Source organism: Amblyraja radiata, chromosome 34 (genome assembly GCF_010909765.2).
Source record: "Amblyraja radiata isolate CabotCenter1 chromosome 34, sAmbRad1.1.pri, whole genome shotgun sequence".
In the NCBI taxonomy this organism is placed as follows: Eukaryota; Metazoa; Chordata; class Chondrichthyes; order Rajiformes; family Rajidae; genus Amblyraja; species Amblyraja radiata.
The window spans coordinates 24,825,061-24,842,038 of NC_045989.1; positions in this window are offsets into that span (position 1 = coordinate 24,825,061).

Sequence of the window (16,978 nt, forward strand, 5' to 3'; positions counted from 1 at the left end):
CATCCCCTCCAAACTGGTTACCAAACTCGCAGAACTGGGTCTCTGCGCATCCCTCTGCAACTGGATCCTCGACTTCCTCATCCACAGACCACAGTCTGTTCGTATTGGTGGAAATGTGTCAGCCTCGATAACAATCAGCACGGGAGCACCTCAAGGCTGCGTGCTCAGCCCCCTGCTGTACTCACTCTATACCCATGATTGCGTAGCCAACCACAGTGCGAACTCCATCATCAAGTTCTCTGACGACACCACTGTTGTGGGGCGTATCACTGATGGGGATGAGTCAGAATATAGAAGGGAGATCGAGCAACTGTCCATATGGTGCCAGCGCAATAACCTGGCTCTCAACACCAGCAAAACCAAGGAACTGATTGTGGACTTTGGAAGGAGTAGGAGGGGGACCCACAGCCCCATTTATATCAACGGGTCGATGGTTGAAAGGGTCAAGAACTTCAAATTCCTGGGCGTGCACATCTCTGAAGATCTTTCCTGGTCCGAGAACACTAACGCAATTATCAAAAAAGCTCATCAGCGGCTCTACTTCCTGAGAAGATTACGGAGAGTCGGATTGTCAAGGAAGACTCTCTCTAATTTCTACAGGTGCACAGTAGAGAGCATGCTGACTGGTTGCATCGTGGCTTGGTTCGGCAATTTGAGCGCCCTGGAGAGGAAAAGACTACAAAAAGTAGTAAACACTGCCCAGTCCATCATCGGCTCTGACCTTCCTTCCATCGAGGGGATTTACCGCAGTCACTGCCTCAAAAAGGCTGGCAGTATCATCAAAGACCCACACCATCCTGGCCACACACTCATCTCCCTGCTACCTTCAGGTAGAAAACTGAAGACTGAAGACTGCAACAACCAGGTTCAGGAATAGCTACTTCCCCACAGCCATCAGGCTATTAAACCTGGCTCGGACAAAACTCTGATTATTAATAACCACTTTCTGCTATTTGCACTTTATCAGTTTATTTATTCATGTGTGTATATATTTATATCATGGTATAGCATGGTATATGGACACATTTATCTGTTTTGTAGTATATGCCTACTATTTTCTGTGTGCTTAAGCAAAGCAAGAATTTCATTGTCCTATCCAGGGACACATGACAATAAACTCACTTGAACTTGAACTTGAATCAGTTGTTCTTTAATTACAGATAGTACTCTACAAGTCTGATAGTCCAACACCTTTGGAACTTTGACAGCAGTTCTTCTAGATTAATAGATGTTTAGGTTTCAGTTTAGTGTAGTTTATTGTCACGAGTACCGAGGTACAATGAAACATTTTTTCACAAGTTCACGTTATAGGAGCAGAATTAGGCCATTCGGCCCATCTAGTCTACTCCGCCATTCAAACATGGCTGATCTCTGCCTCCTAATCCAATTTTCCTGCCTTCTCCCCATAACCCTTGACACCCGTTCTAATCAAGAATTTGTCTATCGCTTCCGTAGAAATATCCATTGACTTTTTTTTGCATGCTACCCAGTCAGCGGAAAGACTGACCAGCTTGATTACAATCAAGCCGTCTACAGTGTACAGATACAGGACAAAGGGAATAAGGTTTAGTGCAAGATAAAGTCCAGTAAAGTCTGATTAAAGATAGTCTAATGAAGTAGATGGGAGGTCAGGACCACTCTCTGGTTAGTGATAGGATAGTTTGGTTCAGTTTGCTTCAGTTCCTATCACTGTTCCAACATACTTTGATGTCATTATTTTTATTGTCATATGTCCCAAAACAGAACAATGACATTCTTACACAGCGGGATAATAATTTTACAGAGACCACAGTGAGTTTAAAGCGAGCAGGACATATCACCCCTGTCTCTGGTTCAGGCCACAAACCTAACTGCATCACTAATCCCTATTGTTCCGGTCACCAAATCTGGCCACACCCTCATTTACACTGTGGCCACTGTGTTCAGAACAATGAGTGAATCAGGTGCTGGAATAATATAGTTTAGTTTTAACTAAAGTCCAACACTTTAACCCCCCCTCCCATTCCCATTCCCACACTGACTTCTCTGTCCTGGGCCTCCTCCATTGTCAGAGTGAGGCACAGCCCAAATCGGAGGAATAGCCCCTCATATTTCGCTTTAGTAGCTTCCACCCCAGCAGTATGAACATTGACTTTTCTAACTTCAAGTGGACCTTGCCTTCCCTCTCTCCCATCCCCTCCCCCTTCCCAGTTCTCCCACCAGTCTGACTGTCTCCAACTACGTTCTATATCTGTACTGCCCACTCCCCTGACATCAGTCTGAAGAAGGGTCAACCCCAAACATCACCCATTCCTTCTCTCCAGAGATGCTGCCTGTTCCACTGAGTTATTCCAGCATTTTGTGTCCATTTTCGATTTAAACCAGCATCTGCAGTTCTTTCCTACACTATTAGTTTAGTTTCAGTTTAGTCTAAGGATACAGTGCGGAAATAGGCCCTTCAGTCCATCGAGTATGTACTGACCAGTGATGCACACAAACACTACCCTACACACACTAGGGACAATTTAACATTTATACCAAGCCAATTAACCTACAAACCTGCACGTCTTTGGAGTGTGGGAGGAAACTGAAGATCTCAGAGAAAACCCACGCAGGTCACGGGGAGAACGTACAAACTCCGTACAGACAGCACCCGTAGACGGGATCGAATCCGGGTGTCTGGCGCTGTGAGGCAGCAACTCTACTGCTGCGCCACCGTGCTGCCCTAGCTTAGTTTAGTTTATTGTCATGTGTACCAAGGTACAGTGAAAAGCTTTTGTTGCATGCTTGACCAGTCAGTGAAAAGGCTATACATGATTAATATCGAGCCACCACAGTGTACAGACTCATGGTAAATGGAATAATGTTTCGTGCAAGATAAAGCCAGTGAAATCCAAACAGGACCAGCAGGATTTCCCAACCATCAGATGCAGGGTTATCTGAGGTTTACCTTTGTATAAATATTAGACATAAACCAGGGCTTATTATGCAGTATGTTATTGCATTTTTCTGATACTAAAACTGGCTCCATTTACCTGAGTTAACAGTAAAAATCATTGATATTTTACAAATAATAAGAAAAATATTGTAACAAAGAAAACGCAGGAATCATGTTAATTAATGATAGTTTTCATCTACATAGACTCCAGGAGCGGCTGTGTATCTGAAGCATCTTTAATCTTTCAAAAAAATGATATATATTTGTATAGTGTTTATTTTCACGGCCAATCCACTTCGGCAGAGAATTTCCAATTATATGAACTACATTGTCCTGCTCCGACATCTTGTTCTGGTTGCCCTGACAACACCATTGCATGATGTCAAATGTGATAGGCTCCCCACCACAATTTAGATGCACAAAGCATAATATTAGTAAATACAGATTTCACTCCAGTACTTCACATTATATGTTTGGAGCATTAGGCTGAATAGTTAGACTGCTTCATATAGATTTAATATTTTATGTTTAAAATTCTTATTCTCTTGGTTAAATCACAGCCTGTTCTTCCATAGCTCTGCGGTTTACTACAATCTTATGAATTCTCTTGTTCCTTTGACAATTGCCTCCTGTGCTGCACCACCCCTCCCCCCTGTTCTCTCGCCATCCCCCCACCCCCTCCCCCCTCTCTGCACTGTCAGTGTTCCTCTCGAGCCCACGACTTTCGATTCCCCCGCTTTCTTTTCCTTGACACTCCTTAAAATCCACAGCCTACTAAAATTCCTTCCATACATTCATTGTGAATTATTCAGTAATTTATCCTGTGCCATTTTCCACACGATCCACTCAGGGGGTACGGTAACTTCAAAGGGTGTGGGGTGGCACGGTGGCGCAGCGGTAGAGTTGCTGCCTCACCGCGCCACAGACCCGGGTTCGATCCTGACTACCGGTGCTGTCTGTACGGAATTTGTACGTTCTCACTGTGACCTGCGTCTCCGGGATCTCCGGTTTCCTCCCACAGTCCAGACATACAGGTTTGTAGGCCAATTGGATTAGTAAAATTGTAAATTGTCCCTAGTGTGTATAGGATAGTGTTAGTGTATAGGGATTTCTGGTCGGCATGGTCTCGTTGTGCTGAAGGACCTGTTTCAACGCTGCATCTCTAAACTAAACTAAATTAAGAAGATTTGCGAGGATGTTGCCAGGACTCGAGGGCCTGAGCTACAGGGAGAGGTTGAGCAGGCCAGGACTTTATTTCTTGGAAGAGGGGTGATCTTATAGAGGTGTACATCATGAAAGGGACAGATAGCGTAAATGCACCGAGTCTTTTACCCAGAGTAGAGGAATCAAGAACTGGAGGAGAGGGGTTTAAGGTGAGGGGGGGAAAGATTTAATGGGAACCCGACAGGCAACCTTTTTACACAAAGAGTGGTAGATATATGGAACGAGCTGCCGGAGGAGGTAGTGGAGGCAGGTACTATCACAACGTTTAAGAAATATTGGACAGGTACATGGATAGGGTAGGTTTAGTGGGATTTGGGCCAAATATAGGCAGGTGGGTCTTGTATAGATGGGGCATGTTGGTTGGCATGGGCAAGTTGGGCCAAAGGGCATCTGTGAGGAGTTTGCACGTTATCCCTGTAACCATATGTGTTTGCCCTGAGTTTTCGGGTTTCCTCCCACAAGCCAGAGACACAGGTTTGTATTGGCTGCTGTAGATCGTCCCTCTTGAGTGGGTGAGAGGTAAAATCTACCGGCAGTTGGTGGCAATGTGGGGAGAACAGAAAATATGAGTCAAGAGTCACAATCCCAATCACAATAATACTTTAGTAGCCAAGAATGTTTTGCAACACACGAGGTAAAATCTACCGGCAGTTGGTGGCAATGTGGGGAGAACAGAAAATATGAGTCAAGAGTCACAATCCCAATCACAATAATACTTTAGTAGCCAAGAATGTTTTGCAACACACGAGGAATTTCATTTGGCAAGTCAGTCATACAAATAAAAAGCAATGGAACACACAAAATACATTTAAACATAAACATCCACCACAGTGACTCCTCCACATTCCTCACTGTGTTGGAAGGCGAAATATTTTTTTCCCTTCTTTGCTCTCAAGAGTGTTTTGTTGTCAAAATGAAACAATAAAATCCTTCCTTGCAGCAGGACAACAGACATGTGAACATAATACGCTGCAAACACCCAAATAAACAACAACAAAAATTAAGCGCGGGGCATATTAAAAAAAGACAAAGAAACAATAAGAGTGCAAAGACAAAAACAATACCTGTCAGGTTTATGGTAGACAAAGGTGCTGGAGAAACTCAGCGGGTGCAGCAGCATCTATGGAGCGAAGGAAATAGGCAACGTTTCAGGTCGGAACCCTTCTTCAAACCCTCTCAGGTTTATGTAGATCAGAGCTTATTTGGAAGTTGTAGTGTTTAATAGCCTGATTTGTTGTAGGGAAGAAGCTGACCCTGAACCTGGACGTTACAGTTTTCAGGCTCCTGGACCTTCTCCCCAGTGGCAGGAGAACAGGCACGGAAATCGCTATCAAAACATGCGGGGGACACAATATCTTGGCGGCTGCGAGCACGCATGCACACACACGTAAGGCTTCGGCCGCGGGCCCTGTGGACGGTAACATCAGGAGCTGACCTGGTTGGTGACCGACTCCGAACTCCAGCAACTTTGTCCACCCTGAATCGTGGGGCTTGAATCGGCCCGTTCACGGGGGTCTTTCATCGGCTGGTGGGGGCTTCAACATCGGGAGCCTCGATGGCCTCGATGTAGCAGTTTGATTTTAAGCCGCGCCGGGCGCTGAAAGGTCCTGCGAACGGGCCGATTCAGCCCTTAGAAAGCGGCTGATAAAGTCCGGATTACAAAACATGGAGGGGGGATCGTCCCCCACCTCTCAAAGCTGGGGGGGGGGAACGTGTCCCCCCTATCCCCCCCCCCCCAGGATTTCTGCCCCGGTCAGGAGTAATATTACAGCGTGGCCAGGGTGGTGTGGGTCTCTGATGATGCTGGCTGCCAGTTTGAGACAGCGACTCTTGTAGATCCCTTCGATAGTGGGGAGGTCAGTACCTGTGATGGACCCATGATGATTCATGTAAATGGATGTTAGATGGTAGGCCCGGATTTTTTGTTTAGAGATACAGCACGGAAACAGGCCCTTCGGCCCACCAGCTCCGCGTCCACCAGCGACCCCCGCATATTAACACTATCCTACACACACTAGGGACAATTTTTACATTCACCAAGCCAATTTACCTACATACCTGTACTTCTTTGGGGTGTGGGAGGAAACCGAAGATCTCGGAGAAAACCCACGCGGGTCACGGGGAGAACGTACAAACTCCGTACAGACAGCGCCCGTAGTCAGGATCGAACCCGGGTCTCTGGTGCTGCAAGCGCTGTAAGGCAACAACTCAACCGCTGAGCCACCGTGCCGCCCAAGTTTGATGGGCCAAAGGGCCTGGTTCCTTGCTGTGTGTCTCTCGTGGCTTTCCCTATCTCTTCATGGAGTGAAGGTTTGTTGTCATTAGTGAGTCGGGCTGCAGATACGTGAAACTATTGTGCTTGTAACAGCACAAAGCAAACACGCTCTCTGTAAACTGTCAGGGACTCTGCCCACTATGTAACTTGGAATATTGTACCCCAGTTAGACAATGAGGGACTGCGGACTTCACTCACTACACTACGTGCACTCGTACCATTGACTTGGTTACTTTATCCTTTAAGCCTGTAGGGGGAGACAACTGAAAGGGAAATATCTGAAGATAGACACAAAATGCTGGAGTAATTGGGACAGGCAGCATCTCTGGAGAGAAGTAATGGGTAACGTTTCAGGTCGAGACCCTTCTTCAGAATGCCAGTGGGCCTTGCTTTAAGAGCATGTTCACAAGACATAGGCACAGAATTAGGCCATTCAGCCCATCGATTTTACGCCATTCAATCATGGCGAATCTATCTTTCCCTTTCAACCCATTCTGCCTTCTCCCCATAACCTTTGATGCCTGTACTAGTCAAAACCTATCAATCTCAGCTGTAAAAATACCCAATGACTTGGCCATCACCGTCTTCTGTGGCAATGAATTCCACAGATTCACCGCCTCCTGTCTTAAGAAATGCCTTCCCATCTCCATTTTAAAGATACCTCCTTTTAATTTGAGGCTGTGGCCTCTAGTCTTAAACACTCCCACTAGTGGAAACATCCTCTCCACATCCACTCTATCCAAGCCTTTCACTATCCAGTAAGTTTCAATGAGATCCCTCTTCAGGTTTTTAAACTCCAGCGAGTACAGGCCCAGATCCATCAAACACTAAGCAGTGAGTTAGTAATGGAACGATTGTGTATCCAATGATGTTTTGCAATTGGCTGTAAGTTGTCTAACAAGATAGTGTAATGTTTAACCCAGCAATAAGCCCTCATGTGTAATAAGCTCTGCTTGCTAGATGGAAGATTTTTGTAGTTCGGGGGAGGATACTGTTGTCATGAACAAGCTGTACCCCTTTTAATTCGTATAAATCTCCCCTACTTCAGTGTTTCCCCTATTTCGGAATTCTTAGCCACAGAAGGCTGTGGAGGCCAAGTTAATGGATCTTTTTAAGATAGATTCTTGATCAGTACGGGTGTGTCAGAGGCTATGGGGAGAAGGCAGGAGAATGGGGTTAGGAGGGAGAGGTAGATCAGCCATGTGTAGGAAAGAACAACAGATGTTGGTTGAAATTGAAGGATAGATCAGCCATGATTGAATGGCGGAGTAGATGTGATTAGGCAAAAGCGCCTAATTCTGCTCCTATCACTTATGATATGTCTTTCCTATCACAAATATGTCTTTCCAGACATATTTGCACTTTAGTTTTACTGATTTACTGGGTTTTTTCTCTTATAAATCATGTTCCTCGAGGTATCTAAATTTTATTAGTTGGTTAAGTTATGACTATCGGATGGAAGCCGCATACCAAATCTCGTTGCACCTATGTGCAATGACAATAAAATATATTATTATTATGATCTTATGATCTTCCACTTTGCCAAACTGTACAGAGCTCAACACTTCCATTAGCCAATCATTTTGTGCGCACTAGGACTCTTATAATAACAGTAAGTCAAACGACCCATTAATGTTCTTTTATCGGCTGAGGAAAGAACACAGGCCAGATATTCTTGCTGTACCTTTGGGACAGCACGGTGGCGCAGCGGTAGAGTTGTTGCCTCACAGCACCAGAGACCCGGGTTTGATCCTGACTACTGATGCTGTCTGTACGGAGTGTGTACGTTCTCCCTGTGACTTCCATGGGTTTTCTCCGGGTGCTCTGGTTTCCTCCCACATCCCAAAGACGTGCAGGTTTGTAGGTTAAATGGCTGCTGTAAAATTTTCGCTAGTGTGTAGGATAGTGCTAGTGTATGGGGTGATTGCTGGTCCGTGCGGTGGGCCGAAACAGCTGTTTCCACGCTGTATTCTTAAACTAAACTACTAAAGCTATGCTGGTGCTTTGGTTGACTGCAATACTCATCAACATGGAGGAACTGGGCAATTGTTCACTTAGTTGCAACAACTGGTTGGTAGAACCAGAGGTCATGGTTTACAGTGAGGGGGGGGGGGGGGGGGGGGGGGGGGGGGGGGGAAACGATTCTATTACAACCTGAGGGGTAACTTTTTTTACACATAAGGTGGTGGGTGTGTAGAACAAGCTGCCGGGGGAGGTAGTTGAAGCAGGGACTATTGCACCATTTAAGAAACATTTGGACATGTACGTGGATAGGACAGGTGTAGAGGGATGTGGGCTAAATGCAGGCAGGTGGGACGAGTGTAGATGGGACCTGTTGGTTGGTGTGGGCATGTTGGGCTGAAGGGCTTGTTTCCACGTTGTATTTAACAAGGAACTACAGATGCTGGAAAATCGAAGGTAGACAAAAGTGCTGGAGAAACTCAGCGGGTGCAGCAGCATCTATGGAACGAAGGAAATAGGCAACGTTTCGGGCCAAGAGTCTGAAGAAGGGTTTCGGCCCGAAACATTGCCTATTTTCTTCGCTCCATAGATGCTGCTGCACCCGCTGAGTTTCTCCAGCATTTTTGTCTACTTTCCACATTGTATGACTATTACATGCTCAAATCTCTGGTTATGACCTCTTGCACGGAGGCGGGAGTTCAAGGCAGCGACCCAAAATTAAATCTTGACACCTTCCACTCTGCAAAACCTTTGTTTTCCGGTTATATTCCCGCACAATCTGCCTCTGGAAGGAGATTGGCCACTCTTCTCCAATTATAATATGACACGGTTCTCATGTGTGATGCTTTCTGTGTCGGTTTCCTGTGTTCATTCATAATTATAACAATCATCTCTTTATATTCTGGTAATAGGAAGGAACTGCAGATGCGGGTTTACAATGAAGATAGGCACAAAATGCTGGAGTAACTCAGCGGGTCAGACCATGTCTGTATAAGGGTCCCGACCCGAAACGTCACCTATTCCGTTTCTCCAGCGATGCTGCCTGACCCACTGAGATACTCCACCATTTTATGTTGTCTCTTTATATTATTTGCGTTTGAGCTGACAGCTTCACTCATTTTTCTTTCTTCTAAAGACACACTATCTTTGTTATCTATGTAGCTATAGCAACCATCTCTTCTACCCACTGGCTGGAAATATTAAATGCACCACTGTGTGAATGTTATAGAGCACCCTATGTCATTTCCACTGCTAGTGTCTTTCTTCAGGCAATATTCTGTGCCTGCTTTGTCTAAATAGAGAAAGACACTCGCATTTAAAAGCATCATGGATGATTTGAGGGCATCCCATCGCCCTTCACGTTTCATGAAGGAGTTTCCAGAGTAATACTGTGAACAGCAAGTTCACACAATCAGTTGCGTGGTATTAACAAACTAATTGGCTTGAGTGAGATAAATGTTAGGCTGCTCTGGAAGGTTCGATCGCATGGCATCCATTAGAGCTAGCTGACTGGGCGGCAAGGTGATGCAGCGGTAGAGTTATTGCCTCCAAGTGCCAGAGACCCAGGTTTGATCTATTTTCTATGTTTCTATTAGAGCTCTAGGGGCTAGTGGAGTTGAGGGATATGGGGAGAAGGCAGGCACGGGTTATTGATAGGGGACGATCAGCCATGATCACAATGAATGGCAGTGCTGGCTCAAAGGGCCGAATGGCCTCCTACTGCACCTAATTTCTATGTTTCTATGATCCCGCTTATGGATGCTGTCTGTACGGAGTTTGTACGTTCTCCCCGTGACCTGCGTGGGTTTTCTCCAGGTGCTCTGGTTTCCTCCCACATTCCAAAGACGTGCAGGTTTGTAGGTTAATTGGCTTCTGTAAATTTTCCCTAGTGTGTGCGAGTAATCTGTGGTCAGCGCGGACACGGCGGGCCAAAGGACCTGTTTCTACGTTGTATCATTAAAATAAAATAAAATAAATTCAACCGATTATAGAAAGAAGCAAATAAAATAGCCTCAATGGAAAATGAGGAACCATCAATAGAGGATCAATAGTGTAAAGGGAACTGAAAGATACCAAAATGAAGTATCGAAACAGAAAGAAGGAAATAATGTAATGACAGCAAATCTTCATCTACAAACCCAGAGCTCAACAAAAATGATTCTCCAATACATTATCTAGACATGGTCAGTTGCTGTGGTCCTATTCCAGAACTGGTGAATGGTTACAATCTTTATCCCATGGTTATCTAACACTAGAGGGCATAGGTTTAAGGTGAGAGGGAAGAGACTGAAAGGGGTCATGAGAGGCAACTTTTGGACACTGGGAGCAGTGGGTGTTTGGGACCAGCTACCAGAGGAAGTGGTAGAGGTAGTTAGGCAAGAATAGCTAGGAACTTTAAAAGACATTTGGACAAGAACATTGGTAGGAATAATTTAGAGGGATTTGGGCCTAACACAAGCAAATGGGATTCATTCAGTTAGGCAATTTGGCTGACATGGATGAGATGGGCCGAAGGACCTGCTTCTGTGACTTCAGGCGTATCAGGGGTTACGGGGAGAAGGCAGGAGAATGGGGTTAGGAGGAAGCGACGGATTGGCCATGATTGAATGGCGGAGTAGACATGATGGGCCAAATGGCCTAATTCTGCTCCAATCACTTATGACCTGATAACTTTATGACACAAGTGCAGACAAAAACAACCTGCATATGTAAAGGAAGAAATAAACATTCATGCACAAAGCCTAAGACACACACTTCCAGTAAAGGCTTCAGAATAGTGAAGCAAAGCAAAATTTTCTTTCAGAGAGGAGTTTCAGTTTCGTCGTCACTTTAGTCATTTCAACTTTATGTTTAGCAATAGGTTGCAGTGGTTTCCAGTTTCGACTGAAACTAAGCTTGTGATGAGTGAATAGAATTACAGACCAATGACATTTTTGTGAAGTGCTTTAGACTTTAGAGATACAGCGCAGAAACAGCCCCTTGACCCACCAATTCCGCGCCGACCAGCGATCACCCCATACACTATCACTATCCTACACACTAGGGACAATTTACAATTTTACTGAAGCCAGTTAACGTACAAACATGCATGTCTTTGGAATGTGGGAGGAAACTGGAGCAATAGACAATAGACAATAGGTGCAGGAGTAGGCCATTAGGCCCTTCGAGCCAGCACTGCCATTCAATGTGATCATGGCTGATCATCCCCAATCAGTACCCCGTTCCTGCCTACTCCCCATATAACCCTGACTCCGCTATTTTTAAGAGCCCTATCTAGCTCTCTCTTGAAAGCATCCAGAGAACCTGCCTCCACCGCCCTCTGAGGCAGAGAGCACCCGGAATAAACCCACGCGATCACAGGGAAAGCGTACAAACTCCGTACTGACTAGCACCCATAGTCAGAATCAAACCCGAGTCTCTGGCGCTGTAAGACAGCAACTCGACCGCTGCGCCACCATGCTGCCCTTAGTCCTCACAAATGCTATTTGACAGTATTTTGTTAATGTGTAAGAAGGAGCTGCAGCTTACAACGCAGCGGTATCAATATGAGACTGTATGAGCGTGAAGAAGGGCCTCGACCCAAAACTTCACCCGTTCCTTCTATCTAGAGATGCTGCCTGTCCCGCTGAGTTTCTCCAGCATTTTGTGTCTCTCTTCGGTATGAATATTGATTTTTCAAACTTCAAGTAACCCTTGCTTTCCCTTTCTCTCCGTCCCTCCCCCTATCCTAGGTCTCCAACTAGAATCACTGTCCTCCTGATTAAATATTACTGCGGCGTTGTCACCTACCCTTCATCTAACTTCATTCTACATTTCTTTATCATCATCTGCCGTGATCTGTCCCTTCAATATCATCTTACCCTTCAATATCTCTAGACTCCCACTCCCCTGATTTTCAGTCGGAAGAAGGGTCTCGACCTGAAACCTGACCCATTCCTTCTCTCCTGAAAAGCTGCCTGAACTGCTGAGTTACTCCAGCTTTTCTAATCTATCTTCAGTATTTTTTAATGTTGTTGGCTCTAATGTTAAAGTATTGTTCTTGTTACTTGGTTTTGTTAAATTGTCAACTGTCATCATAATATTTAAAGTGCTTAATAATCCCAGTGCCACCAAGGTATATCTGAAATATCAGACTTACTTGGAAATTCAATATGGACAGCATGAGATTCAGACCCGGTTTTTCTTTCTTATGATAAACACTCTGCCTGTTGTAAGGATCAGGCTGCAACTGAGCAGAGACAGCAAGGGCAAGATAGAGGAGATACAGATTGTGAAGAAGCAGAGACATTTATATACGCAAGACGATACATAGGCATTCACACAGACACAGGGATAGAGACAGACTAAATGTGATAATTTGTCTGATAAGACACAAAAGGAGATGCAGAAACAGAATAAGACAGAAAAAAAATCTCATATTTCCTCTGCCATCTGAAAAGGGTTATCATTGCAAAGTATTATTCATTATATTAGTTTGCACTATGAAATCACACCTGGGAATTTTTGTATTCCGTAATCAGAACTAGCCTCGGTCTAATCATTTTTTAAAAAATGGTTTCTGAATATAAATAGGCAATTGGCTATACACGAGATAACTAGAAATTGCAAGCAGAGATTTCAAAGGGATAGGAAGGGTCAGAGGGGGACTCTGACTATAAAGTAGTATTGCTGGTGATAGAAATTTATGTTAATTGTTAATTCAGAATCAAAAGACTACAAATAGGTATGTCATATTGTGTATGAGGGGGATGAGCTTCCCAATGTGAAACGAGTCTGGAATAATATGAGAGTAATAATGTTACCACCAAGCCTGGATTAATAACATTTGTTGGTTATGAACTACGTGCCAAAGAAGCTCAAACGCCCAGAAATTTTTAACAGAGATTCAAGACAAAGCCTTTGGCTTTACACCCAGAACTGCCTCAGCTGATGCAAACGGCTGAAGAGCTGCACAAAAAATGACTACAAATAATTCACCAATAATATTGACAAATGTACTAGCATTCCTGTTTCAGGTAAGCTTTGTCATTAGGCAGGAACATTTATGGCATCTAGTGGTCTAGAAATTCAGTACAGTGTCAGAAATATAAAACAAAACACATGAAGCAATTTTTGGGAGAATTATCATCACCAAATCATCAAAGTTAGTGTCAGGAGTAGGTCATTCAAGCCAGCTGATCCCGTAGGATCCTTTATCCTAATATCTCGAGGGAATGGTATTGTGTGGTACGGGTGTCAAAAGTTATGGGGGAAAGGCAGGAGAATGGGTTTGGGAGGGAAAGATAGATCAGCCATGATTGAATGGTGGAGTAGACTTGATGGGCCAAATGACCTAATTCTGCTCTTAGAACATAGGAAGGAGCTGAGGAGGAATTTCTTCAGTCAGACGGTGATGAATCTGTGGAATTCAATGCCACAGATGGTGGTGGGGGCCAAGCCATTTAATATTTTTAAGGCAGAGATAGATAGATTCTTGATTAGTATGGGTGACAAGGGTTATGGGGAGAAGGCAGGAGAATGACGTTGAGAGGGAAAGATAGATCCGCCATGATTGAATGGTAGAGTAGACTTGATGGGCCGAATGGCCTAATTCTGCTCTTGGAACTGAACATGAACTCCCTGCTCTCTCCACTCATCCCTTGATTCCCTTTGAGTCTAGAAATGTTTGTTGATGCAGCGGGGAAGGGTTGGGGGGAAAAAGGGCAACACAGTGGCACAGCGGTAGAGTTGCTGCCTGACAGTACCAGAGACCTGGGTGCGATCGCCTCTGTAAAGCTGCAGTGAGGCATCCTTGTTTGTGGATACAAACCTATTGCAATGAAAGTAAACGCACCAGATCCTTGCCTCACCTGCAGGTTTACTTCCAATGGCCAGTCGTGTCCATTTTAGGATCTTTCGTTGCAAGATTTACATTACCTCGCATCGTTTCCTCATCAAAACTGCAAAATGCTGGAGGAACTCAGCGGGTCTGGCAGGATCTAGGGAGGAAATAGACAGGTTACATTTTGGCTTGGGAACCTTCTGCAGACTCAAAGACGGTTTCTCCAGCATCCAGTGGGGCCATGTTATACCAACAGCATTGCAACGCCCAAAATTTGTCTCTTTTAAGCTTTTAAAATAAGACTTAAAGCACTTAATAGAGAACCAGGCAAACTTTTCCTACAGTTGTATGCAAGGTATGCACAACTCTTTCCAAATAAAACTTCAAGTAAACTGACCCACACTGGGCGCCTAATCACCACACTGCCAGATAGGTTCAGTTTAGTTTTTGCTTAGTTTAGAAATACAACAGGCCCTTCGGCCCACCGAGTCCATGCTGGTCAGCGATCACCCTATCCTACACACTAACGACAATTTATAGAAGCCAATTAACCTACAAACCTACACATCTTTGGAGTGTGGGAGAAAACCCACCTGGTCATAGAGAAAATGTACAAACTCCATACAGACAGCACCCCAGGTCAGGATCGAACCCGGGTCTCTAGCGCTGTTGGGCAGCAGCTCTACCCGCTGTGCCACCATTGCCTCTCCTTCAACATTGAACAGCCAACAAGGTTAGGGTCATATCATATCGGCATCATATCATCTGATGAGAAATGAATAGTAGTAGGAGAGAGACATCTGACTAATGGCACATAACATCATCTCCGCCCTGAATTCACAGGAAACCACCTTCTTATCAACACTTCCTTGGATAAGAAGTACGTTCACAGATAAATTCAAGATAAATTTCACGCAGGTACATGCACAAGTCGACCTCACTCGTAAACCTTGTCTCAGACTATCTCATCTGATAACGTGCTCATGGCTGTACTACTGACGTCAATGGTCTTGGCAGAGATTGGCTTGATATTTGGTTAATATGACAGAGGCATTCAATGCTGGTGGGGGCATTTGGCAGTGCTTTATGTTAGGTTTAAGTGGGGAGGAAGATTTAATATGAACCTGAAGGGTACCCTTTTCACGCAAAGGGTGGTGGGTGTATGGAATGAGCTGCCGTAGGAGGTAGTTGAGGCAGGGAATATCGCAACGTTTAAGAAATATTTGGACAGGTACATGAATAGGATAGGTTTAGAGGGAATGTTTAAGAAGGAACTGCAGATGTTGGAAAATCGAAGGTAGACAAAAATGCTGGAGAAACTCAGCGGGTGAGGCAGCATCTACGGAGCGAAGGAAATAGGCAACGTTTCAGGTCTAAACCTTTCTTCAGACTTAAGAAGGGTTTCGACCCGATACGTTACCTATTTCCTTCGCTCCATTAATGGTTAGGAAGGAACTGCAGATGCTGGTTTAAACTGAAGATAGACACAAAAAGCTGGAGTAACTCAGCGGGACAGGCAGCATCTCTGGAGAGAAGGAATGGGTGATGTTTTGGGTGAGAAACCCTTCTTCAGCCTGAAGGGTCTCGACCAGAAACATCACCCATTCCTTCTCTCCAGAGATGCTGCCTGTCCCGCTGAGTTACTCCAGCTTTTAGTGTCTATCTTCTTTTCCAATTAATGGTTATTGGACCAATTCACTTGCACCTCATCAGCCCCACTCCTTATAAACCCAGGAGCCTTGGAGACGTGCATATTGTAGATCAATTCTGATATGTTTTTTTTAAAAAAATTAAATCCAGCTGCAGTTCTTAACATTTGCTTTAAGCCCAGGGTTGTGATATAATATGAGTCAATGAAGAAAACCAAAGACTCAAAGGTGGAGAGAACACTGATCCTTGGTTCCTTGCTGTGTATGTTTGGGGTAGTTTGCCTGTTCACACTTGCCAATGAGTTTCACTTATAGTCCACAACTGTGTTTTTCTGGTGGTCACATAGTTGGCAAGAACAGTTGAAAGGAACATAGAACAGGACAGCTTCAGTCCACAATGTTTGTGTTGGACATGATGCCAAGTTAACCTGATCTCATCTGCCTGCACCTGATCCATATCCCGCTAATCCTTGCACTTCCATGTGCCTGGGTCTTCCCAATCTTCAGGAAACGATTGGGAAAACCTAAATAAAAATCCCAAATCAGTATCAGGACTGGTACAAGGGAAGGACCATCCGAGATGCTTGTCTGAAGAATGGCTCCAACCCAAAACGTCACCTGTCCATTCCCTCCACATATGCCTGGCCTGCTGGTGCCTGGCCTGCTGAGTTCCTCCAACACTTAGTGTTTTGTTCACAAATTCTGTCCTATTTTGATATAGATTAGACCGTGACTCCTCATCAATTTACCAGATGAGTAGCAGAGATTTATGGATCTGGAGATTTATAATCTGGAAGATGATGGCTCTTAATGAAAGCTTCACATATTCTCATTGGGTGAGGTTCACACAATGAGTCTCAGTTCTATGGAATGACCTTCTACTGATCTATTTGCAGCCAGAACCACATCAGTACTGCTGAACAAAATGAAAGAGCTCCTCAAAATGAATAGTTTTGGTTTCCTTTTCCTGGAATGCCATTGGGGTGCACCCTATAATTTAGCATCTTGATTAATGTGTATCTGTGCTTTAGTTAGGCATACATTAAGCCAGCAACTAGTTTCACTGTCCTCCTGGTTAATTTTACTGTTTGTATGCCCTGTTGTCACCTTCTCCTCAGCCAACAATGAAC